The sequence below is a fragment of the Papaver somniferum genome, unplaced genomic scaffold (assembly GCF_003573695.1).
Source record: "Papaver somniferum cultivar HN1 unplaced genomic scaffold, ASM357369v1 unplaced-scaffold_132, whole genome shotgun sequence".
In the NCBI taxonomy this organism is placed as follows: domain Eukaryota; kingdom Viridiplantae; phylum Streptophyta; class Magnoliopsida; order Ranunculales; family Papaveraceae; genus Papaver; species Papaver somniferum.
The window spans coordinates 14,935,416-14,950,740 of NW_020622381.1; positions in this window are offsets into that span (position 1 = coordinate 14,935,416).

Sequence of the window (15,325 nt, forward strand, 5' to 3'; positions counted from 1 at the left end):
ATTTGGGCATAAAATTTTAAAATGACTTATAGAAGCAAAAAAATCAACTTTTTATGAAGCAAAATAGTTTTGCTCCTAACTTCTACTTCTGGAGATTCAGAATTACTTCTGTTTCCGATATCCAATCGAGCTATTAGAGTGAGGTTTATGAGTGCTTCACAACGTTTAATAACACGTAAAACCGTGGTCTAATGTCTCCTATTACAAGCACTTTACGCATAAATGTGCAAGGTGCCTGTGAATCATAACTTAAGAGAGGTGCCATTATGCGTAAAAAAAAAATATTTTAACGAAGAAATATTCCTCGCAGAAAGATTTATTTTAGCAAGAAAATATTTATTGTGTTGTCACTTTTTCTTGGTTTCAGGGAATTTTTATATATTTTTTAGTTAAGGGTCCTTTTTTTTTTAAAGTTAATCTTTTGTCTTTCCAGCAAGACAACACTCGTCGCTTTATAGATTTACAACTCCATAGCCGTAAGACCTAATTCCCTTTCACATGTGACATAGCTTGGGTTGTAAAAGGGATAAGAAGCCCCTCATAAGACCCAGTCTTAGTGGGCAAGATAGTTTCTTGTAATGTTCATTGAAAAAGCGGGGGTCTAACAACACCACCCAATATTTCGATTATCAATCTGTATGGAATAACTCTGAAACACTTACTAGAGAATCAACTAGACAGTCAGACTCAATCTAGACAAAAGTATCTCAAAGAGCTAATATCTCTCTCTTGTTTTGATTTACTCAAACAAATAGAAATCAACGAGTCTATAATCAAACACAAGGAATAACTTGGACGGTACCAAAGACCAATGTACAAGAATCAATCAATATCAATCAACAACCAAAGGTCGGATTTCCAATTGATTGATTCAAACGCACAACCTTTAGTATTTCAATTATATAAACAAATATAATGCGGAAATATAAATAACACAGACACCAGAAATTTTGTTCACGAGGAAACCACAAATGCAGAAAATCCCCGGGACCTAGTCCAGATTGAATACACACTGTATTAAGCCGCTACATACACTATCCTACTCCAAGCTAACTTCGGACTGGACTATAGTTGAACCACAATCAGTCTCCCACTGATCCAAGGTACAATTGTACTCCCTACGCCTCTGATCCCAGCAGGATACTATACACTTGATTCCCTTAGCTGATCTCACCCACAACTAAGAGTTGATACGACCCAAAATCGCAGGCTTTAACAATAAACAAATCTGTCTCACACAGAAAGGATAAATCTGTCTCCCACAGAAAAACCCTAAAAGTTTTTGTTTCGTCTTTTGATAATAATCAAGGTGAACATGAACCAATTGATAATCCGGTCTTATATTCCCGAAGAACAACCTAGATTAATCAATCACCTCACAACAATCTTAATCGTATGGTAGCGAAACAAGATGTTGCGGAATCACAAACAATGAGACGAAGGTGTTTGTGATTACTTTTTATATCTTGCCTATCGGAGAACTCTCACGATCTCTAGACAATCAATATGATTGTGCTATTACGATAGAAGATGCAAGATCAGATCACACAAACTACGATAAAAGTAGTATCGGTCTGGCTTCACAATCCCAATGAAGTCTTTAAGTCGTTAACCTGGTTTTAGAAGAAGAAAACCTAAGGTTAAAGGAGAAACGACTCTAGCACGCAAACTAGTATCACACGTAAGGTGTGGGGATTAGTTTTGCACAATACTAGATGTCTCCTTTATATAGCCTTTCAAATCAGGGTTTTGCCTTAGTTACAAAGAAATCAATATTGACCGTTAGATGAAAACCTGATTTAGATTCAAGCTAATATTTATCAACCGTTAGATCGAAAACTTAGCTTATCATACACAAATGACTGTACGCTTCTAGGTTTGTTAACCGCACCCAAACGTGTACATTGTTGGTTCAACAATAGTTTTCCCAAAGATATGAGCGTTTCATACTAACCATGTTCTTCTTCATCATAACTAGTTCAATTGACTCAAATTAACTAGTTAAGAGAGTTGTTCAATTGCAAGGAAATCTTATGTAACTACACGACACACAATTGAAGCAAAGATGATTTGATTCACTCGAATCGGTTCATGAACTTTAATAGCCATGGTTTGCAAAAGCATTCCTTAGTTTTTTAACATTAAGTTCATAAATCATGTTTAGATATATAACCTTCTCAAGTTCGCAGACTAGGTTCGCGGACTTAAGACACCAGATAGAGTTTACAAACTCAAGCATAAATTCTCGGGTTCGAGAACTTCGCCGGTTTGCGGACTGGGTTCGAGGACTTGGCTCATGCAAGTAGTTTGTCAACTCCAGCAGAAATTCTCGGGTTTGAGAATTTCGACAGTTCGTTGACTGAGTTCACGGACTTGGCACTTGCCATACTTCCGGTTCTCTTGATCAACAAAGTTCGAAAACTTCGGTTCAAGGAATCCATTGGTTATGTAATCTTAACTCTCATTCCAATCATTGAAACATTCTTAAAGGAAGTTATATAGTTGTTACACAATTTCTCGTCAAAGAAATTTTCAAATTGATTGAAACATTCATGACTTTCGTCACTAGGTAAAGATAAACTTGGTCGAAGCGAAAAGCTTACCAACACATATTTCGAGATATACATAGGCGAGGTATACTCGGCTCGAAATACCAAATGTGTATGATTTAGTTTATATATATATATAGCATACGACTTTTTTCTCAAAGGAGATTGAATAGATAGACTTTTGAGTGAAAGATAAGTTCAAGTCTCCACATACCTTTTTGTCGAGAAGTTCCACCGGTTCCTTGAGTATGAAAAAGGGGGGGTCTAACAACACCACCCAATATTTCGCTTAGCAATATGTATGGACTAACTCCGAAATACTTTGCTAGAGAATCAACTAGACAGTTAGACTCAATCTAGATAAAAGTATCTCAAAGAGTTAATATATCTCTCTTGATTTAGTTTTTACTCAAGCTAAAAACAAATAGCGAGTCTTTATCAAATACAAGGAATAACTTGGACGGTACCAAAGACCAATGTCCAAGGATCAATCAATATCAATCAACAACCAAAGGTTGGATTTACAATTGATGATCACGAACGCACAACCTGTATTATTTCAATTATATAACAAATATAATGCGGAAAAGAAATAACACAGACACCAGAAGTTTTGTTAACGAGGAAACCGCAAATGCAGAAAAACCCCAGGACCTAGTCCACATTGAATACACACTGTATTAAGCCTCTACAGACACTAGACTACTCCAAGCTAACTTCGGACTGGACTATTGTTGAACCCCAATCAGTCTCCCACCGATCCAAGGTACAGTTGTACTCATACGCCTCTGATCCCAGCAGGATACTGCGCACTTGATTCCCTTAGCTGATCTCACCCACAACCAAGAGTTGTTGCAACCCAAAATCGGAGACTTGATAATAAACAAATCTGTCTCACACGGAAAAGTCTATCAAAGGATAAGTCTGTCTCCCACAGAAAAACCGTAGGTTTTGTTCTGTCTTAAGATATGAAATCAAGGTGAACAGGAACCAATTGATAATCCAGTCTTATATTCCCGAAGAACAGCCTAGATTAATCAATCACCTCTCTACAATCCTTCTTGACTACACAGGCGGTTTGTCGAGGAATCACAAACAGTGAGACGAAGATGTTTGTGATTCTTTATCTTGCCTATCCGAGAACTCTCACGATCTCAAGCCAATAAATAGATTGTACTCATACGATAGAAGATGCAAGATCAGATCACACAACTATGATAAAAGTAGTATCGGTTTGGCTTCACAATCCCAATGAAGTCTTTAATTCGTTAACCTGGTTTTAGAGAAGAAAACCAAAGGTTAAAGGAGAATCGACTCTAGCGAACGCACTAGTATCACACAGACGTGTGGGGATAGTTTTGCACAATGCTAGATGTCTCCTTTATATAGCCTTCAAATCAGGGTTTTTCCTTAATTACAAAGCAATCCATATTCACCGTTAGATGAAAACCTGATTTAGATTCAAGATAATATTTCTCAACCGTTAGATCGAAAACTTAGCTTGTCACACAAACTTGGGTAGACGATTACTGGGTTTGCGAAAACCGTGCCCAAACGTGTACGTGTATGTTGGTTCAACATATGAGCATTTCATATTAACCTTGTTCTTTTTCACCACAACTAGTTCAATTGACTCAATTGAACTGGTTAAAGAGTTGTTCAATTGCTATGAGTTCTTATGTAACTACACAAGACACAATTGAAACAAAGATGATTCGATTGAACCGACTCATGAACTTTATATCCACGGTTTGCATAAAGCATTCCTTAGTAATTTAAGTTTCATATTCAGAGCACATCTTTAGATCATAACCACTTAAGCTCACAAACAAGTTCGCGGACTTAAGACAACCGGCAGAGTTTTCCAAACTTAGCAGAAAATCTCGGCAAAGAGACTTCTGCCAGTTCGCGGACTAACACGCAAACGAGTTTTTGGAAAATCCCAGCAGAAATTCTCGGTACGAGAACTTCCGTCATTTCGCAGACTGGGTTCGCGGACTTGGCAAAGCCAATTCCTCCGGTTTCTCTCAATCAATAAAGTTAAAAAACTTCGGATTAAGGAATACATGGTTATGTAATATAAACTCTCATTCCAATCATTGATACATTCTGATAGGACGTTATATAGCCGTTATTCACAGACCGTTTCACGTCAGAGGAATTCTCAAAGTAATTGAAACTTTTCATGACTTTTGTCACTAGGTGAAGATAAACTTGATCAAAGCGAAACGCTTTACCAACACATGATTTCGAGATATAGATAGGCGATATATACTCGGCTCGAAATATCAAATGTGTATGATCCAGTCTATATAGCATACGACTTTTATCTCATAATAAGTAGGAGATAGAAGAGATATACTTTTGAGTGATAGATAAGTTCAAGTCTCCACATACCTTTTTGTTGATAAAGTTCCACGGTTCCTTGAGTAGATCTTCGTCGTTGTATGATGAATCTCCATGAAGTCCTTGAGCTCAACTACACTTTTCTATCCTAGTCCGAGACTTAGATATGTAGGCTAGAAATCAAGACTCATAGTTTTGATCACTAACATTGACAAACATGCTTGAGATAGCAACGCATGCGAGGTCGACCGAGCTATGCTCTAACAATCTCCCCCTTTGTCAATTTTAGTGATAAAACTATTAATACATATGGAATACAGAAAAGATAAACTTTAGTGGCTCCTATTCCATAGTCTAATCTTCAAGGTTCCCTGAAATCTTCGTCCTTCCAAGTACTCCAATGATCCCAAAGGTTGTAAGTTTAGCATCACCGTTGTTGAAGATCCGTAGATATAACAATGAGAGAAATCGAGATTCTCGATCATCATTATACAGTGACATAGTATTATTATGTAACATCAAAGTCCAATTGCATCACGACTTTAACAATAATACTACGGTGATATGTATCACTCCCCCTTAGTCAATACTCCGTCTCACATGGAAACCACTCCTCCTTACACAATGATCCGAAAACCATATGTATATGTAGTATAAATACACATTAATTCTTCCCCTTTTTGTCAATAAAATTGGCAAAGGTACAAGAACGGGATCCTAATGAAATTTCCGAGAAGAGACGTTTCATAGACTAAAAGAAAAAATACATACCAACTTAATTTAGATGCAATCATAAAGCCGAAGCTAAATGCATTCATCAAGGAGTTTTAAGATACAAGATAACCCCTATAAAATTCCACAGCCGCACACCCCGCAAGATATTACCATTAAGCACAAGTTCAAAAGAACTCTCCCCCATTTGATGTCAATACCGAAAGAACAACAAGAGCGACCTTAATTTCGAATGAAAAAAAGGATTTTTAATTGGACACCAAAAACCATAGAAATAATTTTCTATATCCAAAACTCAACCAAATTAATCACAAGTAAACCCATGATTAATTCAATTGGAATGCGCAACTAGATCAAATCACAAAAGTGATCAATTTAATTGAAAGTGCTCAACATAAGTAAACTTACGGAGCTACAACTAAAGTAATCATACGGAGATGACTAACTTAATCGTTCACATACTCAACATAAGGAAAAACCTTACAGAATATACGACTACATTAACCAATAAAAACATGATTAGTATAGCCGTTCATGTACTCAACACAAGAACTTGTGGAATATATGAAAAACTCAACTAGATTAATTACAAGAGAACCTATAATTAATCTAATTGGAATACACAACCAAACTAATTACCGAAGCAATCAATTTAATTGTCAAAAGATTTTGCTCGGAAAAAGAAGATTTTCGGAGCAAATAACTAAATAACCAACCAAGATGATTAATTTAGTTCATAATGCTCAACATTTAGCACCTTATGGAACAACCAACAAAGTCAATAAGAATAATCAACTTAGTTGTATCGTGCTCAACATAAGACACACAATGGAGCCTTTACGGTAAAACATAACAAAATGGATCAATGAAGATCAATACCGTGGATAACATACAAGGATCTATTATATTTTCCATCAAAACGACATAATAGACTTTATCCTTGTCAAAAAAAAGATTTTATCCTATTTTCCATCAAATACATGACTGCATAGGCATAACTTTTGTAATTGTAAAAAGTCCATTCGTCCTTACATCAATACGAAAACCAATTCATGAACGACTTTACTTTTGACAGCATATGGGACCTTCAAGTTCACGGACGCAAACAATACTTATCCCATAATCAAATTGCAATATTACAAAATCATAAAGATCAATACTGCAATAACATCATCCTCCAAATATTTTAGAATTTAAAAACCAATAAACCTAAAAAATAACATAAGAAGATGAAAACAAAAATAGCTATGTGTAGTCACAATCATCGCTATTGAAAGCAGTAGTTATTCTTCCAACTAATCCAAGAAGAAGTCATACTAGGCAACAAATCCTTTGAGAAATTCTTTATCATTCCCGAACTCCTTGTTATCGACAACCATCGGGACATAAGGTACTCGGAGATAAGTGTCAATACCCACGAACTGTCTTGGATGAAGAGGTCGAATTAGGGTCCTCTGAATTTCCAAAGATTTAGACACGAACGTCTTTATTTCATAAATCTCCCTTCTTATTTCCTTTAACTCATCAAGAACATCGGAAAACTTCTGAGAGTTAGAAGTAACATCCCTGGGTTTTCTTGTATTCCTTCTTTTTCTTTTCAGGGGCTTAGAAACAGGATATTTCTCTTTTTCCTTGATTGAATACTTAACAATCATGTTGACATCCTTTCTATCTGACGACATAGTGATTTGAGAACAGTTATAAACAACTGGATTTGTGTGATTGAATCACTTAACTCAACAAGTAGTCTTATATAGGATGTCAAAATAAAAAATGAATGTAGGGTTCGAAACCTATTAACAGGTTCGTATACGCCCAACTCTAAAACCCTATAAAGAATAGAATTGTCGATAATAACCCTTTCTTTTATTTAATATACAAAAAATAACAAATCTAAGAAAAGAAGGACAAACTCTTCTGAAGCCTGGATCAACACTCAATCTTGTCTTTTTTCGAACAGGCACATGAGACAAGATTTTCCCAACAACACAATCAAGTTGCGTTGCGATGAGCAATGATTTGTCCATCTTTTTCCTCATGGGAGGAATCCTCTGATCTCTGTCTATCAAAACGATTTGATCATATTTTCTTTTCAAATGTGTTATTCTATCCTTGGAAACCAACTTCTTAGACGAAGATAAGATCCTACATACCTCGGCGGTCTTCTGAGAAAGTTTCAGCTTCCTTGCTTATCGATCTGCTCTTCGTTGAAGTTTGCTGGCGTGCCTTATTTGGTGCTTGTATTTGTAACACCTTGATAGTTCGTGTCCCTTCATCGAAAAAAACGAGAACGCCAATCTTGGATAAGATTCAAGCATCTGAGATGTGCAAGCAGATAGACATACAGTTGATCCTGAAACATCACTGATAGGGTTTCCAGTTATCGGATTCAGTGAATCTTCCAGCTTGATTGGATTTCCCTCTTCTACGAACCCATTGAGGTTGATATATGTATTGCTACAAGTATCAAAATCGATGTTTTCACAAAGAAGCCCTACACTTGATTTCCTATCTTCATCAGAATCATAGGTTTCAGACATTTCATCAAGTGTCACAGCTAGACCTTTGTTCCCAGTGTATTTTCTACGATTTGGGCACTTGTTAGCAAAATGGACAAAGCCCTTACACTTAAAGCACTGAGGCATGTCCTCGTCAGCATCCCTGTTTTTAGGAGGTACGCGACCGTGAGTTTTGTCTGATGACTTAGCTTTGTCTCTTGAAAACTGTTTACTTCTCTTCAAGAGAAGATCCCTAAACTGTCTTGTGATCAAGGAGACTGATTTGTTAAGATCTTCATCTGAAAAATCATCCTCAGACTGATCATCCTCAGAGACATGAACACTCTTACCTTTGACAAGTAATTTAGTGTTCTTTTGTGCTTTAAAGGCAACATCCTTACCGACTTTGGATGTATGCTCATGGTCAAAGATCTTAAGCTTTCCAACCAAGGTGTTTCTGGAAAGATTATCGAGGTATGTCCTTTTCAGGAATAGTGTTACCCAATAAAAAGATGCATTAACAATTTCAGACACTTTGTGATTAAATTCATCAAATGTTTCTTCATCTGCCATATGAAGGTTCTCCCAATCGGAATTAAGGTTTTGAAGCCTAGCATCCTTTTCACGGGAGTTGCCTTCAAATACGGTTTCTAAGATATCCCAAACATCTTTAGATCTAGTGCAGTTTGTCACATGATGCCGAAGATTTGGGGTAATGGCATGTATGATGGCATTCAAACCGTCGGAATTTTGCTTTGCAACAGTTATCTCAACAGTGGTGTATTCACCAATAGGTTTGGGAACGTTTACATCACCGACTACCACAACGGGAGCATCATAGACATTAACCACATATACCCATGATTGAAAATCACGCGATTGAAGAAAAGCTCGCATAAAAATTTTCCACCATAAGTAATTGGAGCCATCAAAGACTGGTGGTACGTTAATAGAGATAACACCTCTGTCCATAGAGTCAAATCGCTACAAACACGGACTTGTTAGGTATTCAATGTGTTTGCCTGCCCTGATACCAATTGAAAAAGCGGGGGTCTAACAACACCACCCAATATTTCGCTTAGCAATCTGTATGGACTAACTCCGAAATACTTTGCAAGAGAATCAACTAGACAGTCAGACTCAATCTAGATAAAAGTATCTCAAGGAGTTAATATCTCTCTCTCTCTTGATTTGATTTTTATTCAAGCTAAAAACAAATAGCGAGTCTTTATCAAATACAAGGAATAACTTGGACGGTACCAAAGACCAATGTCCAAGGATCAATCAATATCAATCAACAACTAAAGGTTGGATTTCCAATTGCTAGACTTAAGTTCACAAATAAGTTCGCAGACTTAAGTTATCAGTCTGGCATCACAATCCCAATGAAGTCTTTAAGTCGTTAACCTGATTTTAGAGAAGAAAACCAAAGGTTAAAGGAGAATCGACTCTAGCGAGCGCACTAGTATCACACAGAGGTGTGGGGATTAGTTTTTCACAATGCTAGATGTCTCCTTTATATAGCCTTCAAATCATGGTTTTGCCTTAGTTACAAAGCAATCCATATTCACCGTTAGATGAAAACCTGATTTAGATTCAAGCTAATATTTCTCAACCGTTAGATCGAAAACTTAGCTTGTCACACACACTTGGGTAGACGTTTACTGGGTTTGTGAAAATTGTGCCCAAACGTGCACGTGTATGTTGGTTCAACATAGTAACCCAAAAGGTTAACCATATGAGCATTTCATATTAACCTTGTTCTTCTTCACCATAACTAGTTCAATTGACTCAAATGAACTAGTTAAAGAGTTGTTCAATTTCTATGAGATCTTATGTAACTACACAAGACACAATTGAAACAAAGATTATTCGATTCGATTGAATTGGATCATGAACTTTATAGCCACGGTTTGCATAAAGCATTCCTTAGTAATTTAAGTTTCATGTCCAGAGCACATCTTTAGATCATAACCACTTAAGCTCACAAACAAGTTCACGGACTTAAGACAACCGGCAGAATTTTCCAAACTCAGTAGAAAATCTCGGCAAAGAGACTTCCCCCAGTTCGCGGACTAGGTTCACGGACTGAGTTCGCGGACTAACACGCAAACGAGTTTTTGGAAAATCTCAACAGAAATTCTCGGTACAAGAACTTCCGTCAGTTCGCGGATTGAGTTCACGGACTTGGCAAAGCCAATTCCTCCGGTTTCTCTCAATCAACAAAGTTCGAAAACTTCGGATTAAGGAATACATGGTTATGTAATCTAAACTCTCATTCCAATCATTGAGACATTCTCAGAGGACGTTATATAGCCGTTATTCACAGACTGTTTCACGTTAGAGCAATTCTCAAATTAATTGAAACTTTTCATGACTTTCGCCACTAAGTGAAGATAAACTTGATCAAAGCGAAACGCTTTACCAACACATGATTTCGAGATATAGATAGGCGAGATATACTCGGCTCGAAATATAAAATGTGTATGATCCAGTCTATATAGTATAAGACTTTTGTCTCATAAGAAGTAGGAGATAGAAGAGATAGACTTTTGAGTGATAGATTAGTTCAAGTCTCCACATACCTTTTTGTTGATAAAGTTCCACGGTTCCTTGAGAAGATCTTCGTCGTTGTATGATGAATCGCCATGAAGTCCTTGAGATCAACCACACTTTTCTATCCTAGTCCGAGACTTAGCTATGTAGGCTAGAAATCAAGACTCATAGTTTTGATCACTAACATTGAAAAACATGCTTGAGATAGAAACGCATGCGAGGTCGACCGAGCTATTCTCTAACAGAGTAGATCTTCTACGTGTATGATGAATCGCCATGAAGTCCTTGAGCTCAACTACACTTACTATCCTTGAGCTCAGTCCGCGAACTGTCGGAAGTTCTCGAACGAGAAATTCTGCTAGATTTTCCAAAACTCGTTTGTGTGCTTAGTCCGCGAACTCAGTCCGCGATCCCAGTCCTCGAACTGGCGGAAGTTCTCGAACCGAGAATTTGTGCTGAGTTTGGAAAACTCAACCGATTAACTTAAGTCCGCGAACTTATTTGTGAACTTAAGAGGTTATGATCTAAAGATGTGCTTTGAACAAGAAACATTAAATTACTAAGGAATGTTTTATGAAAACCGTGGATATAATGTTCATGAGCCGATTCAATCGAATCGAATCATCTTTGTTTCAATTGTGTCTTGTGTAGTTACATAAGACCTCGTAGAAATTGAAAAACTCTCTAACTAGTTCATTTGAGTCAATTGAACTAGTTATGGTGAAGAAGAACAAGGTTAATATGAAATGCTCATATGGTTGACCTTTTGGGTTACTATGTTGAACCAACATGAACGTACACGTTTGGGCATGGTTTTCACGAACCCAGTCAACGTTTACCCAAGTGTGTGCGACAAGTTAAGTTTTCGATCTAACAGTTGAGAAATATTAGCTTGAATCTAAATCAGGTTTTCATCTAACGGTGAATAAGGATTGCTTTGTACCTAAGGAAAAACCCTGATTTGAAGGCTATATAAAGGAGACATCTAGCATTGAGAAAACCTAATCCCCACACGTTCGTGTGCTACTAGTGCGCTCGCTAGAGTCGATCTCCATTAACCTTTGATTTTCTTCTCTAAAATCAGGTTAACGACTTAAAGACTTCATTTGGATTGTGAAGCCATACCGATACTACTTTATCGTAGTTGTGTGATCTGATCTTGCATCTTCTATCGTACTAGTACAATCGATTGATTGGATTGAGATCGTGAGAGTTCTCCGATAGGCAAGATAAAGAAGTCACAAACATCTTCGTCTCACTATTTGTGATTCCTCGACAAACCGCCTATGTAGTCAGGAAGGATTGTAGAGAGGTGATTGACTAATCTAGACTGCTCTTCGGAATATAAGACCGGATTATCAATTGGTTCCTGTTCACCTTGATTTCATATCTTAAGACGGAACAAAACCTAGGGTTTTTATGTAGGAGACAAATTTATCCTTTGATAGACTTTTCTGTGTGAGAAAGATTTGTTTATTATCAAGTCCGCGATTTTGGGTTGCAACAACTCTTGGTTGTGGGTGAGATCAGCTAAGGGAATCAAGTGCGCAGTATCCTGCTGGGATCAGAGGCGTAGGAGTACAACTGTACCTTGGATCGGTGGGAGACTGATTGGGGTTCAACTATAGTCCAGTACGAAGTTATCTTGGAGTAGGCTAGTGTCTGTAGCGGCTTAATACAATGTGTATTCAATGTGGACTAGGTCCCGGTGGTTTTCTGCATTTGCGGTTTCCTCGTTAACAAAACTTCTGGTGTCTGTGTTATTTCTTTTCCGCATTATATTTGTTATATAATTGAAATAATACAGGTTGTGCGTTCGTGATCATCAATTGGAAATCCAACCTTTGGTTGTTGATTGATATTGATTGATCCTTGGACATGGTCTTTGGTACCGTCCAAGTTATCTCTCTTTGATAAAGACTCGCAGGTTCTATTTGCTTGAGTAAAGATCAAATCGAGAGATTGAGATAATAACTCCTTGGGATACTTTTTATCTAGATTGAGTCTGACTGTCTAGTTGATTCTCTAGCAAAGTATTTCGGAGTTAGTCCATACAGATTGCTAAGCGAATTATTGGGTGGTGTTGTTAGAACCCCGGTTTTTCAAATTTAATCGGAATACATAATCAAATTAACCACAAGAGTGATCAATTTAATTCATTGTGCTCAACATAAGTAAACTTACGGAGCAACGACTAAGATAACCATACAAGAGAGTGATTGGCTTAATCGTTCATATACTCAACACAAGAGAACTTGTGGAGTAATAACTAAATAACCAAGAAGATGATTAATTTAGTTCTAAATGCTCAACATAACGTACCCCACGGAACAACCAACAAAGATACTCAAGAATAATCAACTTAGTTGTATCGTGCTCAACATAAGATACATCACGGATCCTCACAGTAAAACAAAAAGGATGGATCAATGAAGATCAATACCGTGGAATACTCAAGGATTCATTCTTTTGCACAAGCATATACAATAGCAATAATCCTTGGATACAAAAGATTTTAACCTATCCTCCGTCAAAGATTGACAATATAGGCTTAACTTTTGTAAATGTCAAAAGTCTATTCATCCTTAAACCAATACATGAATACCGATCGTGAACGACTTTACTTTTGACAAAATATGGACAACATAGTTAACAGACGTAAACACCAATATCCCATAACAAGTTGCAATATAAAAAATCAAAAATATTGGAAAACATCATCCTCCAAATAGTTTTAGAATTTAAACCAAAAACCTAAAAACAAGAAGATGAAAAACAATAGCTATGTATAGTCACAATCATCGCTATTCAAAGTACTAGTTATTCTTCCAACTAAACCAAAAAGAAGACTTCCTAGGCAAACTAAATCAAAAAGCCTCTTATGCCAAAACAGAACATAAACAACATCAGAAGGATTTTGAAGGTTCATGAGATGTGTGATTATTGAGCTTCTGGGCGTCGGCAACCTCTGCAACCTTTGATGGAAAATCCTTTTTAGGAGGCTCTTTAACACGGTGCTTATTGTTCCAACAAGTTACTAAGCATCAATAACCATCTTAGTTGGAATCTTCTCCCCAGTATCTGAGTAGGAAACATGAGATTTAGGAAAGGATCTTTCAACTTCAACAAGAGTTCCATTCTCTTTATCAAACTCAAAATATATATCGTTGTCAATGAAGTCTTCAGGAAAATCCCACGAAGAAAAAGACGCCATTGAAAAGAAACCTAGAGTGGAATGCTTTTGCTCCATAGGAATGGTATATAAATGATTTGAGAGAATTAGGGTTTAAAATATAGGTATATGGGACAAAGCCCAAAACCGTACATGTACCCTTACGAGAGCTCATAACAAAACTTGTAGTTTTTGAAAGGAAATACAAAATAACAAAAACAATACAAAAAGGGATGATAAAATACTCATGTAAAAGTATGTGACTGATTATCCATCTAAGAACGATAAGAAAATAGATGGATAATCAGAGTTACTTTGCACGGAGTACACCTATTCAATTCTCACACAACTAGGATTTTTGGTGGGTGAGATATCAACCTTGTGATTAATTTGCACAAGTATGAGCATCCGGATCATTAAATGAACATTGTTTTTTCTTAGCCTTCCTTCTTTGATTATCACCCAGTTCAGAAAAATAAGATATAACTTGTTCTGCATATCCTTCTGAAGGCTTTCTCTGAGGACCAAATCTAGGACCTCTTGTAATTGGTTCAAGGGGATCCGAATAGATGGGAATCCATTTTCTAGATTTAGATTTACTAAAAACATTCTTATAAACACAGGGAACACTTTCATTCATAGTACAAGAATTAAATTGCCTCGAATGTACTTTTGCCCTGCGATGATTTCTAGGAAGAACATCATGTTTATAAGGTTCTTGGTTTTCTGTGGGTATTCGATTCACTATAGTAGTCGACTGACTATTTGTTCCATTGACAGTATATAGAAGCAAATTACGAAGTATAGAAATTTGTTTCTTTCTGGAAAAACAATGGACAACATAGTGATTTCCCTTACCACAGAAGGTACAAGTTCGTGGAGAAGACGCAACAGTTGGTATCTGTCTTAACTTTTCAGCCCTGTGAGAAGATTGTAAGTTATATGAACTTTTCTCGACACAACCTTCTCTTGGAGGATATTTCTTCATGTACTGTATGTCAAGAGGAACAGTTGAAACAAAAGAATTTTTCCTTAATATAGAGTTTTCCTTTTCCAAGGTCATACACTGTTCATGGGCTAGTGAAAGTGATGCATCTAGCTTTTCTTTCTCAACACGAAGTCTGTCAAGATCAGATGAATGCGTCTTGATCGAACGTTTTTCTCTAATTGAGCCTTCTTTGACAATCTTTTCAAGATCACAGATCTTATCACGATGTAGATTATTTTCTTGAAGAAGTTTCTCAATATCCTTAGAGAATGACTCTATGATGTTATAGAGTACATGTTCACGATCAATAGACTTTTCAAATTCATCAATGAGCTGTTCATGATTCTGAAGATCAACAAACTCAGTAGAATTTTTTGCAATTCTGGTGAGCTCCATTTCAGCTTTTTCCATTGTGTCCAATGTCTCATTGGAGGAAGAGTGGTCAACACAAGATGGGACACTCTTCCTACCTCGGGATTCGTAA